Genomic DNA, 12438 nt, shown 5'->3' on the forward strand with positions numbered 1-12438 from the left:
TGCTGAGTGTGGGATTGTTCTCCCGCTGATGCCATAGGGAGTAATTTAAACAATACTGTCTTCAGTACCAGGATATCATGGGAAATCCTTCATTTATCAACTGACCAGCCTGTTTAAGGCACCTTCAAGTAAATTCCAGCCATTTACTCAATTTATTTTGGATGGGTTCAGTAGGTTTAGTTTCATTCTGACATCAGCCGGTCTCCTCTCAGATATCTACTTTTATGGATGTCTGTGAGTCTGCAGAAAGGTTAGATGAAAGTATTTGATTCCTAACCAAGAATTACCTTGTAGATCTTCAGTTTCATACTGACAAAAGTAAATGTAAGGCTACCTACTGCAGTTTAAGCACATACCAAGTTGCAATATTCAAAGAAATGAAGGGACCAAGGAAGGCAAGTAATAAGCAAAATTCGATGCATTATATTGACACAGGCAGTTATTTGAAGAAATGGTAGTAACAATGATGCTATCACTTCTCTTTTTTTTTAAAGAGGGTCAAATAATATGATCAGGTTTCTGGTATGCCTCATGTTGCCCCCAAAACCATTGGTTCAGACTCAATTCTACCCACAATACCGGTGTTCAAGAGAAATTTTCTCCCACTTATCCAAGCTTCAAGTATATGTTTTGGTTTCAGTTGGGGGAGAAGCAAAATATATCCAGATTGAAATTTTTGGGACCATTTGTTCACAATCCAGATTGGAAGAGGTTCTGTTTATGATAACCTTGGTGTATGCATTTAGTACTGAACCAAACCCAGTTCAGAAAAAAAGTGTACAAAGTGTTATTTTAAATGCATCTTTCATACAAAATGATGGACAAGTGAAATGCATAAATGTTTCTTACCAGTACAGGCTGGTGTAACATGTTGATAAACAGCTGTTGTGATAGTTTGGAGTATAATTATGGGTCAATGTAGGAAGTGCTCACTTTATTTTTTTATGTAATTAACATCCAAATCTGTCAAATACCTGGGATTCGAAAGATCCAGGGTGACTGCAAATTAATTTTGTTTTCAATGTTAAATAATCACATTTTTGTCTTGTATTTTTATTACTTTACATATCAAAAATGTCATCAGTATTGTTTTCTTCCAGCTAGAGTATCACAGCTATTTTCTCAATTTGCTATACTATCTGGTATTGGTAAGCTTTGGAAGATTTTAGTCAGAATTCCCCTTGTGCTGATTTTCTTGAGAATTTGTTGCTGTATTTTGTGGTCCATATTTTCTCCATGGGTTGTTCTGTTCCTCTGATATAATGCACTTACCAGAACTCGATGCCAATTATCTTGAATTCATAGGGAACAGTCAATTCTTTTTTGAAGCCTACAGTGAATTCTATCAACTGAATGTTATGCCTCTATGTTTGAAGCAATAGAATCTCTTTCTAAGGGATAAAAGTACTGCCTGATATCTAACCTGCTTTCTTGTTTTGTGATGGCCTAATCTGCCACTCAGTGTCTAGATAATATTACAATTCCATTTAAACAAATTTTTCAATACTCTAAAGAAATGAGATATATCTTTTGGAAGTATGCATTTCTGTATGAATATTCCCTGAAGGTAACCAATATTCTAGTACCAAACACATGGCTGTTCTCCAGATCTTAAATATCCCTCACAAAGCACTTGTAAAAAATGTTGTGTGATTCCTCAAAATATGGTCAGGCAAATGCCTAGTAAGCAGTAAGCATTGTGTTTCTATTTTTATATTTTACTATATGCTAACTGTGCATGCCAATAGGCTGTCTCAGCATCCTTGTGAGATTGGCCTTTTAAGAACAGCACACTTTGTTCCCAACCCAACCCTGATTGCCCCCTTTTTATCTTGCCCCACTGTCTACAAGGATAATCCTGCCAGAAATACTGTTAGCTGTATGCATCTTCTGCATTCATTTTTTATCCTTTTCATTTTTCTTACTATACTGGATTTGGCATTGAATCCACTCACTTCATTTAACACCTTCCCTTCTTTCTTTTCATTTTATCATCTCACCAATTAAGCAGCTATCTTTGTCCTATTGTTCACAGTGTTTGTGGAGCCCCTCTATGCTTTGTTGCCAGCTTGCAGTACTAGCAACTTGGTAGGTAAACACCTATTAAAACCTGAATGTACAAATACAGTACTAACTAACTGGGCAAGGCATTCGATGGTCTGCTCCATCAAAATTTAGTTCACACACTACAGTAGTCAGAACAATCAACATCAAAGTGGCTGTAGCTAATGATTATTTGGTCCGAGAGAAAGCCGAGTAGTACTTGGACATAGGATTCCATGCTGTCCACAATTCCACTCAAATACTGTCTCATCAGATCAGCAAACAGTTGATATTTGGTAAATTGCTATTACAGTGCCAGCGATCGGGGTTCGATTCCCATCACTGTCTGTAAGGAGTTTGTATGTTCTCCAGTGTCTGCATGGGTTTCCTCCGGGAGCTCCGGTTTCCTCCCACATTCCAAAGACGTACGAGTAGGTTAATTTGGGTTTAAAAAATGGGCAGCGCAGACTCGTTGGGCCAGAAGGGCCTGTTACCACGCTGTTAAATAAAATTTTTTAAAAAATTTAAAAAAAGATCATTTTATCACATCAGTACAGCAAAGTAGTACAAGGGAAAAGCAACATCAAAATGCAGAATATAGTGTCAGAGTTACAGAGAAGGTGCAGTGCAGGCAGGTAATAAGATGCAAGGCCATGACCAAGTAGATTGTATGGCCAAGAGTCCATCTTATTGTACTAAGGGACCGTTCAGTAGTCTTATAACAATGAGATAGAAGCTGTCCTTGAGCCTAGTGATACCTGCTTTCAGGCTTTTGTATCTTCTGCCTGATAGGAGGGGGAGAGAAGAGAGAACATCTGGGGTGGGTGAGGTCTTTGATTATGTTGGCTGCTCTAATAAGGCAGCAAAAGGTGTAGACAGAGCCCATGGAGGGGAGGCTTCTTTTTGTGATGTGCTGAGCTGAGTCCCGAACTCTCTGCAATTTCTTGCAGTCTTGGGCAGAGCAGTTGTCATACCAAGCTGTGATGCATCCGGATAGATGCTCTTTATTGTAGATCTTTAAAAATTGGTGAGGGTCAACAAGGCCGGATTTCTTTAGCCTCCTGAGGAAGTAAAGGCACAGGTGCACTTTCATGGCCGTGGCATATATGTGGTTGGAGCAGAATTGGTGATGTTTACTCCGAGGAACTTGAAGCTCTCAACCATCTCCACCTCAGCACCATTGATGTAAACAAGACGCTGTGCATCATTGCGCTTCCTGAAATCAATAACCAGTTTTTTTGTTTTGGTGTCATTGAGGAAAAGGTTGTTGTCATGACACCATGTCACTAGGCTCTGCCTCCTTCTTGTACTCTGTCATCATCATTTGAAATTTGGCCCACTACGGTGGTGTCATCTGCAAACTTGTAGATGGAGTTAGAGCAGAATCTGGCCACACAGAAGTGAGCGTATAGAGAGTAAAGTAGGGGGCTGAGGATGCAGCCTTGTGGGGCACCAGTGTTGAGGATAATTGTGGCAGAGCTGTTGCTGCCTATCCTCACTGATTATGGTCTGTTGGTTAGAAAGTCAAGGTTTCAGTTGCAAAGGAAGATGTTGAGTCCTGGGTCTCGGAGTGTGGAGATGAGTTTGCATGGAATAATAGTATTAAAGGCGAAGCTGTAAATAAATAGTAGCCTGACGTCAGTGTCTTTATTATCCAGATGCTCCAGAGAAGAGTGTAGGGCCATGGAGATCGCATCTGCCATGGACCTGCTTCAGTGGTAGGTGAATTGCAGTGGGTGAAGGTTGTCTGGGAAGCTGGAGTTAATGTGTGCCATGACCAGCCTCTCGAAGCACTTCATGATGGTGGATGTCAGAGCCACCGGGCGGTAGTTATTAAGGCACGTTACCTTGTTTTTCTTAGGTACTGGGATGATAGTGGTTTTCTTAAAGCAGGTGGGAATCTCAGCTTGAAGCAGGGGGAGGTTAAAAATGTCTGCAAATATCCTCGCCAGCTAATCTGCGCAGGATCTAAGGACGTGGCCGGGGACTCCATCTGGGCCAGCTGCTTTCTGCAGGTTCATTCTCTGGAAGACTGATCTGTTGTCTGCAAGGTAACTGTGGGTACAGGTGCATTGGCGGCTGTCAGGCTGGTTGGTGACATTCCAGTCCCTTTCTGTTCAAAACGTGCAGAGAATATGTTAAGCTCAGGAAGGGACGCGCTGCTGTTGGTAATGCTGCCCACTTCGTTTTGTATCCCGTTATAGCATGTAAGCCCTGCCACAACTGACGGCTGCTCTGGGACTCAGTCCATATATTTTAGTGAGCTGAACTCTGCTTTGAGTGGCAATATCATCGTAAGTGTAATTACAAGATTCACTTTGTTTTTTTCTTGCTGCTTCACTGAGAGTAATTGCTGGTAATTGGGAACCCTTCAGTGTCTAACCTGTACTCTCAAACCAACTTTGACAGTGAAGGGTATCGACAGTGATTGTGTATCTACAGTGCCTTCGTGATTTGCACTTTCCACCCAATTCCAGTGCCCGTACTGCAGTCCTGGGCTATGATCAACTAACTCAGCTGAGTAAGAGTCATTTATTTAATTTTTGAAGTTATTTTACCTTATTTGTTGAGCCACAGTTTTGTGAACCATAGAAGGCCATTTAGCTTATGCTCTGCCATTCAATGAGATCATGGCTGAACCGGTTTGAGAGTGATACCAAACAAATATTTCTGTCCTCAGCCAATTGAACACAGAATTAGACAAAACATTTAAAGGTTGATTAAATCCCACCTAACTCCTGGCACTTCTTGGTCAGTACTTTGAAAATAAGGTGAAAGTTTAGTTGTCTTTATTACAGATAAACATTACATCAAGTATGAGGAAAACCAGATGCCAAGCCAAAGATGGAAATGCTGGGTGAAATGATCAGAAAATTTGTCAAAGAAAGATTTGAGAAGGATATTAAATGAAAAGAAGTCAAGTGGTTTTAGGGAATTCTGGGATTTAGGCAGCTGAAGACACAGTGGTTGATGGTGAGGCAGCAGGTAGAGGAAAACAGGAGTACATGACATTGAGGAACAGAATGGAACTGGAGTAGATTATTTAGTGGTAGATTGATGCACCCATGGATGGGTTTAAACACATCACTGGGAGTTTTAATCTTAACACATTGGAGCTGGCGGTCTATTAAATGGCAAATGCAGGCATGGTCTTTAAGCAGGATTTAGTGTTGAATGGTATGGGAATGATGGTTCTAATGAAAGTCATCAATCTGAAATGTTAACTCTGTTTCTCTCTCCACTGCTTTTGCCAGACTTGCTGAGTATTTCCAGCAGTTTTTGTTCTAATTTTGATTGGTTTAAAGATTATGGATGGTTGTGTATGAGAAGCCAGGAAGGCACTGAAGTAATTGACTGCACAGATGTCCAAGTGAAAGTGAGAGTTTCAATGACAAGTGAGTGACTTGGGTAAGGGTAGGTGTGATCAATCTTAAAAGAGGCAGGGAGGAAGTAGATGGCCTTTTTGATGGGGAGAAAATATCTGATTTTGGAATTGAGCAGAATGATGAACCTAATCCAGTCCTGCCTGATGCACTGTGAGGAATAGGGATAGAGGAATTGGGTACATGACTATTTTGCTAACTATTGAAAATAGTAGATTACAGTCTCCTCAAAATGTTTGGCAAAACAATACAAGAGCAAAGTACTACAGATAGCATAAAGCTCAGATTAACACACGAGTGCTGGAAATGCTCAGCGGATCAGGTAGTGTCTGTGGAAAGAGAAACCAGGTCAATGACCCTTCATCCAAATTAGAGGCTGCCTGATCTGCTGAGCTCTTAAGCATTTTCTGTTGTTATTTTGGCAGAATAATGTAAAACAAAGATGTTACAATAGTTAAAAAGGACAGGGGAAGTGTGAATTTTTATGGGGGGCGCGGGGGGGGGGGGGGTGCTGCCAAATGGATGTGAAAGCTGCGCTTCAGGAAAGAGCAAGAGGAGGAAGATCAGCTCATCTGAAATATTGTGCTGGGAATGATTACTCAAAGTTCCATGGACTGCAAGGAGAAGAAACTGATCAGACCTGAGCCAAATATACCTGGCTTACTCTCTTGAGGCACTGGTGGTCAAACAGGCTTATGTTTTGAAATTATGATGCAAGCAAACAGTGGAACAGAAAATATGTTCATACTCTGTCAAGTGGAAGAAAATGGAAAAGGTAGGCAGGCATGAACTGATATTATTTGTCCCAGACAAACAGCAGGAAATAACTATCACCAACAGGAGTGCAATCACTTACAAATGCACATGGTAACACTGTGGAGTGTTGAACCTCCTACCATCAATATCAAAAAACTCAACTGTGTACTGTGGCTACAGGAACATGCCAGAGGCTTGGTATCTTGCAATGAGTGTCACATCTGACATCTGAGTCTTTCCATCTTGCAAGGCACAGTTAGTTGTGTGATGGAACGCACTCCACTTTCCTGGATGAGTACAGCTGTAACAGCTCTGAAGAAACTCAACACCATCCAGGACCAAACAGCCCACACCCATCCATCACCCTAAACATTAATTTTCTCAGTCACTGTACACACTGCAGCCATGGTGTGTGCTAATCTACAAAAAACATCGTGGTTACTCGCCTAGGCCATTCTCCCAGCACTCACCCAAACCCACATCCTCTAGCACCAAGAAGGACAAGGGTAGCATGGGAATGTGATCACTTGCAGATCCTCCTCCAACTCACACTTTATCTCAACTCGGAATGATTTCATCGTTCCTTTACTGTCATGGGATCTATATCTTGGAACTCCCTACCTAATAGCAGAAAGACTACAATGGTTCAAGAAAGTGGCTCATCTTTGCTTCTCAAGGACAACTTCAGATGGGCAACAACTACGGACTTTGTCAGTAATGCTGATCACAGTTGAGGACATAAGATCAGTCTTCCAGAGAGTGAACATGAGGAAAGCATCTGGCCCAGATGGTGTCCCCAGTCGTGTGCTCAGATCTTGTGCTGATCAGCTGGCTGGCAGAAGTATTTGCTGACATATTTAACCTCTCCCTGCTTCAATCTCAGGTACCCACCTGTTTTAAGAAGACCACTATCATACCGGTACCAAAGAAAAGCAAGGTAATATGCCTCAGTGACTACCGACCAGTGCCTCTGACATCCACCATCACGAAGTTCTTTGAGAGGTTGGTCATGGCATGCATCAACTCCAACCTCCCAAACAATCTCAACCCACTGCAATTCACCTATCGCCGAAACAGGTCCACAATGGACGCCATCTCCCTGGCCCTACGCTCAGCTCTGGAGCATCTGGACAGTAAAGACACCTACGTTAGACTATTGTTTATTGACTACAGCTCTGCCTTCAATACAATAATCCCAAGCAAACTTGTCACCAAACTCCTAGGACTCAACACCTCCCTCTGTAACTGGATCCTTGACTTTCTAACCAACAGACCGCAGTGAGGATAGGCAGCAATACCTCCGGCACAATTATTCTCAACACTGGTGCCCCATAAGGCTGCGTCCTCAGCCCTCTACTCTACTCCCTATACACTCATGATTGTGTTGTCAGATTCTGCTGTAACTCCATCCACAAGTTTTCAGATGATACCACCGTTGTAGGCCGTATCTCAAACAGCGATGAGTCGGAGTACAGGAAGGAGATAGAGAGCTTAGTGGAATGGTGTCATGACAACAACCTTTCCCTTAATGTCAACAAAAAAAAAAAGAGCTCGTCATTGACTTCAGGAAAGAGGGCAATGTACATGCACCTGTCTACATCAATGGTGCTGAGGACGAGAGGGTTGAGAGCTTCAAGTTCCTGGGAGTGAACATCACCAACAGCCTGTCCTGGTCAAATCACATAGATGCACGGTCAAGAAAGCTCACTAACGCCTCTACTTCCTCAGGAGGCAAAAGAAATTTGGTTTGTCCCCTTTGTCTCTCACCAACTTTTATCGATGCACAATAGAAAGCATCCTATCTGGATGTACTGTATCATGGCTTGGTATGGCAACTGCTCTGCTCAGGATTGCACGAAACTGCAGAGAGTTGTGGACACAGCCCAGCGCGTCACAGACATCAGCCTCCCCTCCTTGGACTCTGTCTTTACCTCTCGCTGTTTTGGTGTAGCAGCCAGCATAATCAAAGACCCCACCCACCCAGGTCATTCTCTCTTCTCTCCTCTTCCGTTGGGTAGAAGATACAAGAGCTTGAAGCAACATACCACCAGACTTAAGGACAGCTTCTACCCCACTGTGAGAAGACTACCGAATGGTTCCCTTATACGATGAGATGGACTCTGACCTCACGATCTACCTTTTTGTGACCTTGCACCTTATTGCACTGCACTTTCTCTGTCGCTGTGACACTTTACTCTGTACTGTTATATTGCTTTTACCTGTACTACATCAATGCACTCTGTACTAACCCAATGTAACTGCACTGTGTAATGAATTGACCTGTACGATCGGTATGCAAGACAAGTTTTTCACTGTACCTTGGTACAAGTGACAATAATAAAGCAATACCAATACTGCACACCCCCCCACCCAGTCCGTCTGGACATGAACCTGACAGAATTTTGCAAGTTTCAATTAGACCTCTTCTCATTCTTCTAAGCTGAATACAAACCTAGTTGACTCAGCTTTTCATATGGCAGTCCTGCCTTGCTATGAATCAGTCTGGTGAATCTTTGCTGCACTTTCTCTGCAGCAAGTACATTTTTTCTTAGGCAAGGAGACCAAAACTGTACAGAATACTCCCAAGTGTGGTCTCACTAGAGCCTTGGATAATTGTAGCAAGATATCCTTGCTCCTCTACTCAAATCCTCTTGTTGTGAAGGTCAGCATGCTACTTCTCAGCAGCACCTAGTCTGAGTCACCTTGAAGCTGCTTTGCATCCTCTTCGCCATTCATAACACCAGTTTAGTGTCACTGGCAAACTTTGAAAGAAAATTACATTTGGTTCTTCATCCAAATCATTGACCCTTATCCAACTCAGAGGCCCAAGCACTGATCCCCAGTTACAACTTGCCACCCTGAAAAAAAAACTTATTCTTAATTCTACTTTCTGTCAACTAATCTTCAATCCATATCAATGCATTACCGCTAAAACCATGCCTTTAATTCTGTTCTCTAAACTCTTTGTTCCCTTATGTGGTACTTTATCAAAAACTTTCTGAAAATCCAAGTACACTGCATCTACTAGTTCTCCTTTATCTAGTCCATTAATTACTTCCTCAAGAACCTCTGGTAGGTTTGTCCAACACCATTTCCCTTTCAGAAATGCTTTCCGACTTTGTCTAATCCCGTTGATATTATTTTCTAACTGGTTCTCTCATACTTTATCATAGCCTCTACTGCTAAGGTTAGGCTAACCAGTCAGTAGGTTCCCATTTTGTCTCTCACAACTTTTATTTTAAAATACTGCAGTTACCTTTGCCACCCTTCGGTCAGCAGGAGCTATCCCATAACCTACAGAATTCTGGAAAATAATATCTAATACATCTACTATTTGCACAGTTATCTCCTTTCGTACTTTGTGATGAGGATTTATTGGCCTTCAGTGCCATTAATTTCTCTAGCATTATTTTCTTACCTAACATCCAGCATTATTTTCTTACATAATACTAATTTCCTTTAGTTCTTCACCTTCATTAGGTTCTTGGTTCCCTAATACTTCTGAAAAATTATTTGTGCCCTCTTCTGTGAGGATAGAAGCAAAGTATTATTTAATTGCTCTGCTACTTCATTGTTCCCCATTAGAAATCCTCCTGCTTCTGACTGTAGGGGACCTTTAATTCATTTTTCTTAATTGTGTTTTTTCTTTTCAGGGGCTCTTTTATCTTCCCTGCATGTTTACTCTCATACTTCATTTTTGCTCTCTTAATCAATCTCTGTGTCCTCCTTTGCTGAAGTCTAAGCTACTAATCCTCATGTTTATTAGTTTGTCTGACAATCTTGTACATCTCTTCTTTGATATAATAGCATCCTTAACTTTTGTTAGTCTTGGTTAGTTCACTCTTCCTTTTGTACTTTTAATTGTATTTTCATTTTATGAACAAATAACCTTCCTCAATATTACATTCACTTCCTCATTTACTAACAATGTCGACCTATTTCCTTTACCTTCTGCCTGTTATTTCTAAATATTTAATATCCTTTGATATTCATCTCCCATCTTAGTCACCCTGTAGTCACAAGTATTGGTTTATTACTGTCACTTGTACCGAGGTACAGTGAAAAACTTGTAATTATATTGCATCACTATCATACCCAAATGTTCTCCCTTGTCTGTAAATACATATTTTCCACACTCCTCTTAATGGCTGGATTTTTGTAAAGTCGTAATTTAAACTGCCCTGGCTACTGGTTAGTTAATTTGTTTACCCATAATATATAAATGAAGTCTCAATTCTTCAATCATTCCTTCTCCTACTGTACCTGAAGGAATACAAGACAGCCTTTTGAGTGCTCCCAAAGGGAATGTGATACACATTTTGACCTGCACTCCTCTGTAATAGTATCCACATAGTAAAACTACAGTCTTGTTGTGACTTGCGTGTTTTTATCAATGACCATCTGTTTACCACTTTAAAATGTCCTGCTCTGTATGAGATTTTGTGTGTGAAAACACGTCAATTTTTGAATTTGCTGTTGAAGGATAATTTGACTGAATTTGATATTAATGTTTAGTAAACTTCTGCTTCATAAATGAACACAGCTTATGTTTGAATTTAATTTTTAGTGCAACTATTAAGTCAAGCCTTAATGAATGGAATGGAATGTTTCAGTTATCAGGAGAGTCTGGATTGGCTGGGTTTTGTTTTCTTTGGGAGTGGAGGAGGCTGAGAGGAGACCTGATAGAGGTGTACAAAATTATGAGAGGCATGGACAAGGTAGAGCCAGAATGAAGCTTTTCCCCATGGCAGAGATGTCTAGATCAGAGGCCACGAGTTTAAGGTGAGGAGCAAGAAGTTTAGATTGGATCAAAGTAAGGAGGAGGCAGCTACTCTCACAAGGTATAAGAAACATCTGGATGAGCAGTTGAATCGTCAAGGTATAGTAGGCCGCAAACCAAGTGCTGGCAAATGGGATTAGTACAGATAGGTACTTGATGGTTAGCAGCTAATGTGATGGGCCAAATGACCTGTTTCTATGCTGTATGATTCTGTGACTATAAGACTAATAACTCTAGTGACAACTTGTACAGCTTAACAAACAGCAATTTCTATTTCGGTTTTTCCCTACCAAAATGTTCTTTCAAGTTGTTTATTGCTATTTATAAAATTGTTTTTTTAAAAGTTCCTTCCAAAGGCCAATATATTTCATTTCTTTACATTATTTCAGTTTTCCCATACTTGAGAATCCTGGCTTGAAAAATCAAGAAACTGCAGATGCTGGAAATCCGAAACAAAAAAAGAAAATGCTAGAAACACTCAGTAGGTCAGACAGATCTGTGGAAAGAGAAATAAAGTTAATGTTTCAGTTTCAACATGAAATAATAATTTTGTTTCTATTTCCTCAAATTCTGCCTGACCTACTGATATTTCCAGCATTTCCTGTTTTTATTATGCAAGAATTCTGTTTTTCAAGGGCACAAATACATCCAAGAATAAGCTAAATAATACATCGTTGCCAAATTGAAGAGGCTTTGAAATAACCAGTCTTAGGAAGATGAGTGTAATGCACTGAAATAAGATTTTTCAAACAACACTGATTGGAGATATTAGAACTTATCAATAAATTCAGATTTAGCACGATGAGGTATTAAAGTATTTTGGGAACTTAAGTAATTCATAGATATATACGTAATAACACACCAACCATTGCAAGATTCAAATTGAAATGTTATTTTATTCCCATGAATGTCAATTCCAAACCGCAGATGTATGCTACTAGTGAACTGTTAACTTCTTAAAAAGGTTAAAATAATTTCTTGGAGTGTGGATTTTAAATAAAATCAAATGTATTTTCAAAAGCAAGCATTGTTCTTCTTGTTAAATATCAAAATACTTCAACTTACTTTAAAATCTATAAGCAGCAATTATATCAACATATCAGCTTCATCATCAGAAATGCTGTGAATGAGGCTTGATATTTCATGCTTAAAACAAATATATGCACAAATTCTAATGACATCTCATTACCTTAAATGGGTAAAATATTTTGAATACAAATGTGTATTTTTTTAAATATTTATTTTCAGGATTTGAGCAAAGGAAAGAAGAAACACGGAATTTTGCTGCCACTTAGCATCCTTCAAGTGCTTATACACAAAAATTCACGTAGAATAGTTTCTCAAGCTGAAATGGAGGATCGTGTTCTCTGGTCATTTTTTTTTGTAAAAGAAGTATTTCAAAATAAGTTGACTAGGCTCAAGAAGCTTCATCTATCAACTGTATGGAAATATTCACTGTCTTTGTATACATAATGC

At 40.1% G+C, this 12438-nt stretch overlaps 1 protein-coding gene across 1 annotated transcript in view; it reads right to left on the minus strand.

Moving 5' to 3' along the window:
- thada (THADA armadillo repeat containing) overlaps window positions 1-12438 on the minus strand; it is a 299794-nt gene that overhangs the window by 159700 nt on the left and 127656 nt on the right.

Source organism: Pristis pectinata, chromosome 3, assembly GCF_009764475.1.
Source record: "Pristis pectinata isolate sPriPec2 chromosome 3, sPriPec2.1.pri, whole genome shotgun sequence".
NCBI lineage: Eukaryota > Metazoa > Chordata > Chondrichthyes > Rhinopristiformes > Pristidae > Pristis > Pristis pectinata.